Source organism: Jaculus jaculus, chromosome 2 (assembly GCF_020740685.1).
Source record: "Jaculus jaculus isolate mJacJac1 chromosome 2, mJacJac1.mat.Y.cur, whole genome shotgun sequence".
Taxonomy (NCBI): Eukaryota; Metazoa; Chordata; class Mammalia; order Rodentia; family Dipodidae; genus Jaculus; species Jaculus jaculus.
In genome coordinates, this window is record NC_059103.1 from 44,561,192 (window position 1) to 44,575,059 (window position 13,868).

Genomic DNA, 13,868 nt, shown 5'->3' on the forward strand with positions numbered 1-13,868 from the left:
ACTTCAGATACTTGTGCATATATTTTATTCAGGTTGTGGGAATCAAACCTGGGTCATCAGGCTTTGCAGGCCAGTGTATTTGACTGCTGAGCCATCTCTCCAGTCCCTACTAACTATTGCATCACTTTTATTTATTTATGGCAAGCCCAACACACTAGCCTTTTTTATGTGAGAGGGCAAGAGCGAGAGCAAGAGAACGAGAGAGTGAGCAAGAAAGAGGGAGAATTGGCATGCCGGGGTCTCCAGCCACTGCAGTCAAGCTCCAGACACGTGCATTACCACGTGTGACCTTGAGTGCGTGTGTCACTTTGTCTTGTGTCACATGGGACCTGGAGAGTTGAACCTGGGTCTTTCTTTGCAAGGCAAGCACCTTAAGTGCTAAGCAATTCCTCTAGCCCTATTTATTTATTTTTGAGGTAAGTCTTGCCATAGCCCAGGTTGACCTGGAATTCACTATGTAGTCTCAGGCTGGCCTTGAACTCACAGTGATCCTCCTACCTCTGCCTCCTGAATGCTGGGACTAAAGGTGTACACTACCACACCTGGCTGTGTAGCTTCTAAATTGAGCATGGTTCTGAGTAGTGTGCTGAAATCTCAATCCATCTCACTCTGTCCCACCTGGCGTGTGAATCATCCCTTTTGTTCAAGGTGTCCACACTGAAATATCCACTCAATTATTAGTCATGTGGTAGCCATTTTCAGTTACTTGTTTATTCTCCCAAGTGATGGGGTAATAGGCATGCACTTCCATGTCTGAACAACTATTTTTTTCTTCTTCTGGTGCTAGGGGATAGAACCTGGACCTTGCATATGCTAGGCAGGCACTTTATCACTGAGCTATTCTTCCAGCCTTATTCTGTTTTATTATTAGTTGTTGTTAAACTCTTACTGTGCCTAAGTTATAAATTAAACTGTCACAGGTATGTATGTACATATAGGAAAAATAGACATTCAGTTTGATACTATCTGTGATGTCAAGCACTCCCTGGAGTTCTTAGAACATGTAACCTGGGGAAAAGGGGAGCACAGCTTTTGAAAGTGACAGGTGCATAAGTGTGCAAACCCTAGAAATACAGGAGTATAAGTCCCTTCCTGCTTGAAGCATTGGTTGCCCTCCCTCTGGCAATCTGTTCCAAAGATAGATCCCTGCATACACCTCTGCTGTTTTCTCCATCTCAGGAGGTCAGCATTCTACCCTAGGGGACCTGAATCAAGGGATTCAGAAAGAGCTCATTTCTGAGGAATAAAGAACATTTATATTAGGCCTTTTTCAATAATTTGCAGATGGCTAGGTCTGAGCACTGTGAGCCAGTTTGGTGGGCTATCTGTCTCCAGCTCAGGCTTTCTTATCCACCTGTATGGTTAGTGCCACTCTTTCTATTCAAGCAAGATTTCATCTGATTCTTGCTCATAGGACAACTGGTCAACCTTGATTGAACAGCCCCAGCTCAGGGCTACAGTTGGGCCAAACACAGGCTGGCATTGCCTTTCCCCCGGGGTAGTGTAGGTGCCCATCTATGGATGAGTGACTTTTGTGCCACTGCTAGCTGTTCTCAGCTCTAATTCAAAGGGAGCAGATGCATTTCAGATTCAAGGCACCTGCTTGTGAACATGTGACCTCTCTTCAAGAACCTATAATGAAATTACCCAGGTCTAGTGGGCTTGGCAAGCAAGAAACCTGTCTGCTCTCAGAAGGCCAGGAAACGCGTCCTGTGGGTGAGGTTTCACATGGCAAAGCTGGAAGTCTTGAAATGCCTGGGTTGGAGATGCTGGGTATGCAAAGACTGCAGCTGTTCTGGAGGGACTTGTGATGAATCCAGAGAGAACAGGATGTGGGGAGGACAAGGACACCAGCCAAAGGTGGCAGTAGCCCACCTGGTCTTGGCTAGGTATCGCTTCAGGTCTATACAGTAGTCTACTCAGTGTGTGAGTAGAGTACTTGCTCGAAGCCATCTGGCCAAGCTGGTGGCTTGTACTTCCTGTCTGGCTGTAAAGATAATAAGATCTACCAGCCCAGTCTCAGGCCTACAATGTGCTTCAAGTGATAAGTTGGTCCACATTGTGAAAATGTGGACAGTACAATAGTATACCAACAATATAGTATCTCTGCAGTTAAATGAAATTTTAAAAAGTTGATTTTATGGTCTGTTGGGCATGGTGGTGCATACCTTTAATCCTAGCACTCAAGGGACAAGGTAGGAGGATCGATGTGAGTTCCACAAAAGCCAGGAAAAATGCTTATACTATTAATCCAAAAATAATTTTTTTTTGAAGTAGTGTTTTGCTCTAGCCCAAGTTGACCTGGAATTCACTATGTAGTCTCATGGTAGCATTAAACTCATGGTGATCCTCTTAATTCTGCCTCCCAACTGTTGGGATTAAAGGCGTGCACCACCATGCCCAGCGACCAACCTATTTTTAAAATAAAATGTCCCTTTTGGGCTAGAGAGATGGCTCCTCAGTGGTTAAGGCACTTATCTATAAAGCCTAATCACCCGAGTTTGATTACCCAGTACCTTGTAAAGCCAAATGCACAAAGTGGCACATGCATCTGGAGTCTGTCTGCAGCAGCTAGAGGCCCTAGTGTGTTTATTCTTTCTTTCTTTCTCTCTCTCTCACGCCTTTATTCCAGCACTAATTCCAGGTCAGCCTGTGTGTGTGGTATTTTTAGCAATAGGCCCTTTATTGTCCACATCTGACAGAGGATTAATATCTAGAATGTACCAAGAACTCAAGAAACTAAACATCAAGAAAACAACCCAGGGCTTGAGAGATGGCTTAGCGGTTAAGCACTTGCCTGTAAAGCCTGAGGACCCCGGTTTGAGGCTCGATTCTCAAGGGGGTGCATGCGTCTGGAGTTCATTTGCAGTGGCTGGAGGCCCTTGTGCGCCCATTCTCTCTCTTCTCTCTCTCTCTCTGCCTCTTCCTCTCTCTGTCTGTTGCTCTCAAATAAATAAATAAAAATAAACAAAAAAAAATTAAAAAAAAAGAAAACAATCCATGCTATGAAACTGTACATATAGTTCTCAAAAGAAGACATACAAATGGCTAATAAGTTTTCTTTTTCAAGGTAGGGTTTCAGTCCAGCTGACCTGGAATGCATTGTGGAGTCTTAGGGTGGTCTTGAGCTCATGGCAATCCTCTAACCTCTGACCTCTGCCTCCAGAGTGCTGGGATTAAAGGCGTGCACCACCATGCCTAGCTAATTGTGACATTTTCATACATATTTACCATTACTCTCTCTTTTTTAAGCTTTCAAAAGAATCTGCTTTCACATGTGCATTACAGGAAACAAAGATATAAGAAGCAAAAAAAAAAAAAAATCATTCAGTCACAGGCAGTTTGGTTGGACAGACATACCTGGATCTTGCATGAGTACACACTGCATTCCATTTGGGAACTGACACTGTACAGAACGTATCATGCTTTCCCATACACCGTGAATATTCACCAACTCAAGCATTTTAAGCTATGTGAGTATTTTGATAACTAAGGATACACTACATCATCTCACTCTGTTAACACAGAATTATAATTCCTGTTTTCCTTGGCAACAAAAATTTCACAGAAGACAAAAATGGCAACAGGCCTCTAGATAGAATATTGGCAGAATCACGATTAAGTCTGCATTCCCTAATGCTCAACTTAAAACTAAACATAAAGTAACAGGCCACACTAAGCAAAGTGTCTCTAGAGTGTATCATAGATACTACAGCATATTGGCAAGAAGGTATGTTCTCACTGAACTACGGATTCCCAGTGAACAGTCAGAGGACGCACAGGCATCACGGCTCTATCAACACGTAGTCTGAACACACACGTGCACTCTCCCTGCAGCCTCCTCCTGGCCCTCTGCTGCCAGCCCACAGACCATGTCCTGACCCCCGATCCAGGGGTGGTGAACAATTCTCTGGTCAGGAGTCATCTTTTGCTTCCATTGCAATGTATTTACACATTGGCTAATTCACTCATTCTATTTGTTACCATACCTTGTCACTTCAGGACATGTGTAAAGCCTAAATGTTGTAGAATAGTGAACTCTGTACACAATAAAAAGTACTTTTCAAAGAATGCACATATAGACCCATTGTTACAACTGAAAACCGGCTTCTAGATGTGGAGGTCCTTGTACTTCCCTCCTCTATCCTCTTCTCCCTCTGCAGCAGTCACTTTGAGAAAACAGTTCTTCCTGAAAACTAACAGGACATTTATAGAGTATTTTGTTTGTTTTTATTTATTTCCTTGAGAATGACAGACAGAGAGAGAAAGAGGCAGAGAGAAAGAGGGTGGGAGGGAGGGAGGGAGAGAGTGGGTGCACCAGGGCCTCCAGCCACTGCAAATGAACTCCAGATACATGCACCATCTTGTGTGCCTGGCTTACGTGGGTCCTGGGGAATTGAGCCTCAAACTGGGGTCCTTAGGCTTCACAGGCAAGCACCTAACTGCTAAACCATCTCTCCAGCCCTATAGAGTATTTTCTACTTCTTAAAAAAAATTTTTTTTCTTTATTTATTTGAGAGTGACAGACGGGGGAGAAAGAGGGAGAGAGAGATATAGATAGATAGATAGATAGGTAGGTAGATAGACAGAAAGAAAGAATGGGCATACCAGCGCCTCCAGCCACTGCAAACAAACTCCAGATTCATGCATCACCTTGTGCATCTGCCTTACATGGGTACTGGGGAATCAAGCCTAGAACCAGTCCTTAGGCTTCACAGGCAAGTGCTTAACTGCTAAGCCATCTCTTCAGCCCTATTTTCTATTTTTACTAGGACTGATTCTTCAATACCCAGTAATACTAACTGAAATAATTTTTTTTTTTTTTTGAGGTAGAGTCTCACTCTAGGCTGGGCTGACCTGGAATTCACTATGAAGTCTCAGGGTAGCCTTGAACTTACGGTGATCCTCCTACCTCTGCCTTCCGAGTGCTGGGATTAAAGGCGTGCACCACCATGCCTGGCCTAACTGAAATAATTTATATAAAACAATAGTTAACCTGAACCAACCTGACCCAGAACCCTGCTCTGCACAATTCCTTCTCCTATGCCCTGCTGCCACCCAATGAACACTCAGCATCTGCTCTTAAGACATCGTTTAATAGCTCCACTCCCCAAATGCAACCATTCCTATAAAATAATGATCCTTAAAGGGCATGGCATTAGCCCTCTATTTTTATCACGTTATGCACTTTAAGCATCTAGAGACTATGAAAGACCCCCAGAGGGAGACCTTCACTCAAGTCTTCAGATAGCACGCACCCAAAGACACACGGGAGACCCAACTTGCTGCAAAAGCATGAGGCTTTATTCGGGAAGCCAGAGCTCTGGGGTCGACATGTATCTCATGCAGGAGACAGAGGAGTTGACCCTGAGCCCTATTGGGTGTTTCTTTTTATAGGGTTTTTAGCAAGGAAGGGAAAGGGGAGGGGGCTTCACAAGGGTATTTGCCAAGCTTGTACAGTTATGTATACATATCTTATTTGTGCATAACCAGAGTTTAAGTCCTTGGTCAAGCTGTCTTGGGAGACTATTTTAATATTTTGGTTTTTCTCAAAACTGTATTTTTGTTTATCCTCTTCCCGGGACACAAAGTTTAGGTTGACCCGACCAACCCATATCTTGGGCCACCTGCAGCCTATCTTTTAGCCTATTTTTGATTTACTCCTTTCTGAATATACAGTTCAGGCTGTCCCCTAGCTATAGCAACTAGCTATTTCTTCACCAAGTTTACTTTAAAATTTTCCATCCTGCCTTTCAACTACATGTTTCCAATAAGGACTTAAGTTTCCCACTATAAGTACAATACCACTGAACAAACTGCACACACCCAACCAAGGCTGTAATTGCAAAACATTTTCTAGGAACATTCTACCTTAGAATCCTTCCCATCTCTGACAACCCAGTGGTCAGATGTATGCAACTGTAATATTTTGAGAGGATATTAACAATTTTACTTCCCTAAGTACTTTTAGGAACAATTTTCCTTATAAATTTTAACATAAGGGTACTCAAAATACTAGTTTACTAACTCTACTTTTTTTTTTCCCCTCTAAGTCTACTTTTCTCATATACTGGAAACCTCTTTAACATCTAGAAAGACTAGATGCTGTACAAACTCTGTTTTTATTCAGCTCCCCCACTGTCCTTCTTGACCCCTTTCCCTGGCTCCCAGTTCTATATATAAGCGTGTGGCAGCACATTTGCTGTTTGATCTGGCTGGCTTTCTTGGCTTGGTGTCTGGACTGCTGAGGCTTGGTGTTCCACTATCTTCCCCTGGTCCCAAAGATGGATACCTGGTTCTAGTTCTGGGTGTAGCTGCTTCTTTGTGCCTTCCGTCTTGGGGGGCAGGACCGGGGAAGACACATATGAGAGGCTCTCTAGGAATATCATGGACTGGAAGGAAAATATTTCTGTATCACTGATTACCTGTGATGCCATCAGTATGCTACAAATGAGACCAATGTGCCACTTTGTGCATCTGGCTTTATGTGGGTACTGAGGAATTGAACCCCGGCTGGCAGGCCTTGCAAGCAAATGCCCTTAACTTCTGAGCCATGTCTAGCTCCACCTAATTTTTAAACTTTCTATTGATAATTTTTATACATGTACATAATGTATTTTCATCACAATTTCCTCTCTAAACATTTTATTTTTTGAAACTTTAAAAATTATTTATTAGAAGCCAGGTGTGGTGGCGCACGCCTTTAATCCCAGCACTCGGGAGGCAGAGGTAGGAGGATTGCTGTGAGTTCAAGGCCACCCTGAGACTCCATAGTGAATTCCAGGTCAGCCTGAGCTAGAGTGAGACCCTACCTTGAAAAACCAAAAAAAAAAAAAAAAAAAAAATTATTTATTAGAGACAGAAAGAAGAAGAGAGAACATGGCTGTACCAGGACCTCTAGCCACTGCAAATGAACTCCAGATGCATGTGCCATTTTCCCTCCATTGAATCCTTTTTTCTTTCCAATTAGTCTCTCTTCTGTTTTTGATGTCATCATTTCCCCCCGCTCCTGTTATGAAGGTCTTGTGCAGGTAGTGTCAGGTACTGTGAGGTCATGGATATCAAGGCCATTTTGTGTTTGGAAAGCAGCATTGTAAGCAGTCCTACCCTTCCTCTGGCTCTTACATTCTTTCTGCCACCTTTTCCACAGTGGCCCCTGAGCCTTGGAGGGTGTAATAGAGATGTCTCGGTGTTGAACACTCTTTTGTCACTTCTTCTCAGCACTGTGGTAGCTTTTGAGTCACCCCAGTGGTCACCACTATCTGAAAAGAGAAGCTTCTATAAGCAAAAGTGAGAGTAGCATTAATATATGGGCATAAACACAAGTGTTCAGAGGGCAGTTTGGTGGGTGTCAAATATCCATTTAGTCAGACAATAGTAGCTGTTACTTCCCTAGGGCTTTGATGTACCAGCCATAGGCTTTTGACTAGGTTTTCAGTACCAGGCAGGAGTTTCCTGTCATGGAGCCACCTCAAATCTAATCAGAGAGCAGTTGGTTTCTCCCATAACAGACTTGACATGATTGTACCAGTTGGCATATTTGGCTTGGCTGGTCAGCTGTAAGCCTTGCAAGGTGAATTCTGTCTCCCAAAAGCCTGTGTACTGCCCACCTCTTTCCAGAGTCCTGATAGCTCGTCACTAGGGAGGAGGTTTTTAGATCAACTCCAGCTTGATTTCTCAGTGACCTGCGGCCCAAGCATGTGGAGCCCTCAGCAATAGAGTCTTACCATCTAGTTCTGATGGGCAACCAAGAGCCTTGGCAATATCCTGTAATGTTTTGGGAGCATCCAGAATCTCCCTGGCCAACAACTTACTGGAAGGTAGCCCATCCATGGCACTAAATTTTTTCTAATAACAATCTATGGTTTCTGGGCTTTCTAAACATTTTTCTTTTTTCTTTTTTTTAAATTTTTTAAAATTTTTTAAAAAATTTATTTGAGAGCAACAGACACAGAGAGAAAGACAGATAGAGGGAGAGAGAGAAAATGGGCGCGCCAGGGCTTCCAGCCTCTGCAAACGAACTCCAGACGCGTGCGCCCCCTTGTGCATCTGGCTAACGTGGGACCTGGGGAACCGAGCCTCGAACGGGGGTCCTTAGGCTTCACAGGCAAGCGCTTAACCGCTAAGCCATCTCTCCAGCCCAACATTTTTCTTTTTTAAAATATGGAAAGCCTCATGAATTTGCATGTCATCCCTGTGCAGGGGCCATGCTAATCTTCTCTGTATCATTTCAATTTTAGTATATGTGCTGCCAAAGCGAGCACTCTCTAAACATTTTTCAATGTCAGAAACCTTACCAGAGCCAGCAGCAGGCTCATATGTCACATGCAAGTCAAAAACAGTAAAAACAGCCTTATAGTAAGCAGGTAGAAGGGCATCCAGTGTGTGGTGGCAGGGCACCGATTCAGAGGAGGTCATGGGGTGGAGGGCATCTTCGCTGTGTGTCCCACTCTGGCTCTGGCATTCAGTCTTCGAGGTGCATATCCCTTACCCCTGCTGCTTGCCCAGCCCGAGCACTGGGCCATAAGGACTTCTGAAGTCTCGTTTCTAGGCTCTTTTTCTACTTCTTTTACCCATGTGTAGCCTCTGGGCAGAAGACCTAGAGGTGAGAAGCAAACGGAGCCTACAACTCCAAAGCCCTCGAGTGCTTCCATGAATATCCTCGCAGTTGGTTCTGGGCTGCCATGAGACCTGTCACAGTGTCTGCTGTACACAGGACCTTCAGGCCAAAGATCCTGGAGCCTCCCAGGCCAGCACCAGCCAGGCAGTTGTTGGCATGTGATTCCTTCATTCAGCTCAGGCTTGCTCACTCCTAAACTCGGGTGGGGTCTGGGAATAGCCACTGTTTATACCCCTTCCAGGAAATATGGAGCCCAAAAGGATCGCCATGGATATTCTGCCTCCAGAAGCTTATCAGAAAAACCACAGATTGCGCATGATGGCAGGACTCGGAGGTGGAAAATTGCTGCCAGAAACCTAAGAAGGAGAGGAGTCTTAGAGAAGACTCTTCGCGGTTTGCATTTCATTTTAAAACCTCCTGCTTTGAGTAACACATGCAAATTGACGTTGATGCCTTTTGGAAGCCTAGAGAGTCCCATTGGAGTGGGGAGGAGGCTGGCTTCACTTCATACAAAGGCTGCATTTGTGTGAGGACTTGGCATAGGGACCACTTGTGTAGCACTTTGCATTACAGATCGCCACATGCTTCATAAACAGAGGGTAATAGAGCTATTCCCATGCTTCACAGGTAGAGAAAACGAGACATGGAGGAAATATAGCGTTCCTTATTGCTGCCTCCAAACACAACGAAAAACTGTGACTGCGAGCCAACAATATTATCCAAATCTTCCGGTTACTTATTAACAGCTAAAAGACAGCAGTCGCCTTGTGATAAAGACTGAGGGGATCATTTTACCTCCTAATGCTTTCTTCCTTGATCTAGGAACCCAACTCTGCAGATATGGAGGGTTTATTATTATTATTTTGTTTATTTATTTTTATTTTTTATAAATAACAACTTCCATGATTGTAAACAATATCCCTATTTTAACAATATTTTAGTATTTTTTAAAATATGTATTTATTTATTTGACAGAGAAAGGGGAAGAGGGAGAGACAGAGAGAGAGTGTGTGTGTGTGAATGGGCACACCAGGGCCTCCAGCCACTGTAAACAAATTCCAGACGCGTGTGTCCCCTTGTGCAAAAGATTTTATTTTTATTTATTTGAGACAGAGGGAGAAAGAGTGAGAATGGGTGCACCATGGCCTCTAGCCACTGCAAATAAACTCTAGACGCATATGCTATCATGTGCATCTGGCTTACTGGGGACCTGGAGAATTGAAGTGGGGTCCTAAGGCTTTGCAGGCATTTGCCCTAACTGCTAAGCCATCTCTGCAGCCCTCAAAATCTATATTCTGAATAGCTAAAGTGTATCCTTAAGGTACTTGCCTAGATAATTCTTCCTCTTCCTCTTCCTCTTCTTCCTTCTCCTCTCCTTCTTGCTTATTCTCTTCCTCCTTCTTCCTTTTTTTTTTTTGAGGTATGGAATTACTGTAGCCCAGGCTGACTTGGAATTCACTATGTAGTCTCAGGGTGGACTCAAACTCACAGCGTTCCGCCTACCTCTGCCTCCCTAGTGCTGGGATTGAAGGCGTGTGCCACCATACCTGGCGGCTGCTGCTTTTGCATATGTGTAGTGTGTATGGTGTGGTGTGTACATGTGTATGTACTGATGCAGTGCTCCGTGCACTCACCTGTGGTACCTTGTTACAGTCAGGTTCGCATTGCTGGCAGAATTCAGCTGACCAAGAGCAGCTTTTGGGAGAAAAGGGTTTATTTTGATTTACAGGCTTGAGGCAAAGCTCCATGATGGCAGGGAAAATGATGGCATGAGCAGAGGGTGAACACACCTTCTGGCCAACATCAGGTGGACAACAGGAACAGGAGAGTGTGCCAAACACTGGCATGGGGAAACTGGCTATAACACCCATAAGCCTGCCCCCAACAATACACTCCCTCCAGGAGGTGTTAATTCCCAAATCTCCACTACCTGGGGACCTAGCATTCAGAACACCTAAATTTATGAATTAAACCACCACACCCCCCATGGGCTTGCCTGTGGTGGGCTGGGAGTGAAGATTGGGTGTCCCCCCCCCATCACTCACTCATTCTTTTTCCTTGAGATGAAGTCTCTTGATTCTGAGCTTGCTATGACTGGTCCCCAGAAATTCTCTGGTCTCCACACCCAGTAGGATTGGGGTGACAGATGTACCGGGCCACGCTCAGCTATTTGAGTGGGTTCTGGAGATCCAAACTCAGGTGATTTCAAGTCCCTCAGATCCTCATGCTTGTTCAGGAAGCTCACTTTACTGCTGTGCCAGCTCTTCAACCCCACATTACTCTTTTTATTTGAACGCAAGGACCCTGTCTGTCTGTCTGTCTGTTCCTTAGCCCATTTCCTTGCAATTCTAAACGGACAACACGTAGGCTCCAATGCCACACTTGAGTTTGAGTTCTGTCATTCACAAGCTACATGACTGAGCAAATAGTTCAACCATTCAGTGTTGACTGGCTAGGTTGGAATGTGGAAAATATTGGAAGGATTAAAAGAGATAATGTGCTTTGAGTTTCTCAAGTGCTTGATAGACTAAAAGGAATTGAAAAAAAGGCACATTAAAAAGTTTTTCAAGCTGGAGAGATGGCTCATTGGTTAAGGGACTTGCTTGTGAAGCCTAAGGACCCAGGTTTGTTTTCCCACTACCCACTTTCACCAGATACACAAGGTGGCACGTATGTCTGGTGTTCATTTGTAGAGGCTAGAGGTCCTGGAGTGCCCATTTTCTCTCTCAAATAAAAAAATAAACTATAAAAAAATAATTTTGCAAGACTAGCCATGTAAACACATTCAAAATAGGGCTGGAGAGATGGTTTAGTGGTTCAGGTGCTTGCCTGCGAAGCCTAAAGACCCAGCTCTTGTTTTGTTATTGTTGGTAGTCTCAGGCTGGCCTGAAATTCATGGTGATCCTCCTATCTCTGCTTCCTGAGTGCTGGGATTAAAGGCATGCGCCACCACGCCTGGCAGGACCCGGCTTTGGTTCCCCATTACCCTGGAAGTAAGCCAGGAGGTAAGGAGATGCACAAGGAGGCACATACAGCTGGAGTTTGTTTGCAGCGGCTAAAGGCCCTGGAGCACCCATTCTCTCTCTCTCTCTCTGTGTCTTCCTCTTTCTCTCTTTCTTTCAAATAAATAAATAAAAATAAAATATTAAGTAAACAAGATAAAAAATCAAAACAGAAGAGGGACTAGTTGGAAAGAAGGGGTTCAGTGGAAAGGAGATAGGAGACAAAAGAAAGTAATGGGGGATTATGATCAAAATACATTATATATCTGTCAATAATAGTCAAAACATTCATTTAAAAATGTATTTATTTATGTGTGTTTGTGTGTGTGTGTATGTGTGTGTGTGTGTGTGTGTGTGTGAGAGAGAGAGAGAGAGAGAGAGAGACAGAGAGACAGAGAGAGGGAAAGAGAATGGGCATGCCAGGGCCTTCAGCCAATACAAACGAACTCTGGACACATACCCCCTTGTGCATCTGGCTTATGTGGGTACTGGAGAATCGAACCTGGATCCTTAGGCTTTGCAGGCAAGTGCCTTAACAGCTAAGTCATCTCTCCAGCTCTAAAACATTTGTCTTGATCATGAGAAATTTTCATTGAAAGCAGATACTGGTGAAATAAACATTGCCACTTAGCTATTGAGAGTTGTGTGTTATCACCTGGGAATTTGCTGGAGAGGTGTCAGAGAAACCTCAGTGAGAGCTATGACAATTACCATTGTTGTCTTCAGGTTCTCCTAAACCCAAGGTGAAAGTCACTGAAATGGTACATACTGCAATTATTTATTTATTTATTTGAGAGAGAGAGATACAGAAATAGGCAAGGAGAGAGAGAGAGAGAGTATGAGAATGGGCATGCCAGGGCCTCTAGCCACTGCAAACGAACTCCAGATGCATGTGCCCCCTTATGCAACTGGCTTACGTGGGTCTTGGGGAGTTGAACCTGGGTCCTTTGGCTTTGCAGGCAAGCGCCTTAACAGCTAAGCCGTCTCTCCAGCCCCATCCTTCAATTTTTAACAAAATAATGGTTGATGGTGAAGGCAAGTATGAAATACCACTCCAGTTCCTTCTCCACATTCTATAACCCGCTACAGTCGCCTCACCTCACATCACCTCTACAACCCTCAAACACCCACAGCTTTCTAGGCTCAGTTCACACAGCATGTTCATATGTTTAAATGCCCCTTTGCTCAAGTTAGCAGGTCAATGAGAAAGGTAACGTCACTGATTGCCAGTCAGTGAAAGTAGAACCTGAGAAAGTAATGGGTGCAAGGGAGAAGTGAAGCCTGTGGAGTAGCCTGCATCTGCAGTCCTGGCACTCCAGCAGTTCCAGTAGAAGAACTGAGAACTGGAAGCCTAGACCATGTCTCAAAGACTGAGAGACAAAATGAAGAAATGAGAAGAATAGGTTTCAACCAAACTAATGAAAGTGATTCTCAGGCTAGAGAGATGGCTTAGTGGTTAAGGAGCTTGCCTGTGAAGCCTAAGGACCCATGTTCGACTCTCCAGATCCCACGTAAGCCAGACACACAAGGGTTAGGCAAGTGCAAGGCTGCACATGCCCGGTAGGTGGTGCCAGCATATGGAGCTCAATTGCAGTCGCTGAGGCTTGCCAATTCTCTCTCTGAAAAATAAAGAAAGTCTCTTCTTACTACTTTTATGCATTTTCTAAATTTCCTGTGGTATACTTATGTTTCTTTTATAATCTGAAGCCCTTCTTTTCTTTCTCTTTCTTTTATTTATTTATTTCTTTATTTATTTTTGTTTTTTCAAGGCAGGGTCTAGCCCAGGCTGACCTGGAATTCACTATGCAATTTCAGGGTGGCCTCGAATTCATGGAGGTATTTCTACCTCTGCTTCCTGAGTGTTGGGATTAAAGGCTTGCACCACCATGCCTGGCTGGAGTTTGTTTATAAAAAAAAAAAGAAAGAAAGAGGGCTGGAGAGATGGCTTAGCGGTTAAGCGCTTGCCTGTGAAGCCTAAGGACCCCGGTTCGAGGCTCGGTTCCCCAGGTCCCACGTTAGCCAGATGCACAAGGGGGCGCACGCGTCTGGAGTTCGTTTGCAGAGGCTGGAAGCCCTGGCGCACCCATTCTTTCTCTCTCCCTCTATCTGTCTTTCTCTCTGTGTCTGTTGCTCTCAAATAAATAAATAAAAAATTTAAAAAAATTTATAAAAAAAAAACAACTGTAGATTGCAGGAATTTCTGCAGTATACGAAGGAGATTGAGTGTGGGGGTAGAGCTAGGGAGA

At 44.2% G+C, this 13,868-nt stretch overlaps 1 protein-coding gene and 1 non-coding gene across 4 annotated transcripts in view; one reads left to right on the forward strand and one right to left on the reverse strand.

Moving 5' to 3' along the window:
* Window positions 1–13,868, forward strand: part of Pstpip2 (proline-serine-threonine phosphatase interacting protein 2) — a 91,841-nt gene that overhangs the window by 11,688 nt on the left and 66,285 nt on the right. The gene's annotated exons all lie outside the window — the stretch shown is intronic.
* Window positions 8,158–8,264, reverse strand: LOC123458959. Its single transcript, XR_006635892.1, has one exon. It is a non-coding gene; the product is annotated as a U6 spliceosomal RNA (small nuclear RNA).